The 655-nt window shown below is 40.5% G+C and overlaps 1 non-coding gene across 1 annotated transcript; it reads left to right on the plus strand.

Moving 5' to 3' along the window:
• Positions 1 to 224: 224 nt before the first annotated feature.
• On the plus strand, positions 225 to 364 carry LOC123460516. Its single transcript, XR_006637064.1, has one exon. It is a non-coding gene; the product is annotated as a small nucleolar RNA SNORA7 (small nucleolar RNA).
• The last annotated feature ends 291 nt before the right edge of the window (positions 365 to 655 follow it).

Consider the following 655-nt stretch of genomic DNA (forward strand, 5'->3'; position numbering starts at 1 on the left):
GTACAAATATAATAGGAACTATTTATTTATAATTCATTCATTACATTATATCTAGCTGGGTGTGGTGGTGCACACCCTTAATCCCAGCACTTGGGAGATAGAGGTAGGAGGACCACCATGAGATCAAGGCCACCTTGGGACTACATGATGAATTCCAGGTCAGTCTGGGCTAGAGTGAAACTCTACTTTGAAAAACCAAAACAAACAAACAAACAAAAACTTTATACCTCCTGAGATTACATCTGGAGAGTGGCTAGTATTCTGCCAGCTTCAGAATCAGGAAGGAAAACAAGGCCAACAGAAGTGCCCACTCCATTCCCAGCTTGCTCAGTAGCTGACAATTGGAAGACACACTGAGGAAAAATGTGTGTGTGTGTGTGTGTGTGTGTGTATCTTAGATCCAGATCTAAGAAAAATAAAGACTAGATTTTGGAGAACTGGGGAAACAAGACATGTCTATACCAGCCAGTTCTCTTGCTCAAGCTTTCTCAAAAGAAAAAATAAAAGAAAGAAAGAAAAAATATATGAGGACTACATAGATAAAATTAAAAAAAAATAAAAAGCACTTGCAGACCTTTCCTGACTCTGAGCAGACAAAGCTCCTACTCTTCTGACATCGATCTAGGATGGTGCTGCAGGCCAGCAGTGAGCCCAG

Source organism: Jaculus jaculus, chromosome 4 (genome assembly GCF_020740685.1).
Source record: "Jaculus jaculus isolate mJacJac1 chromosome 4, mJacJac1.mat.Y.cur, whole genome shotgun sequence".
Classification (NCBI taxonomy): Eukaryota; Metazoa; Chordata; class Mammalia; order Rodentia; family Dipodidae; genus Jaculus; species Jaculus jaculus.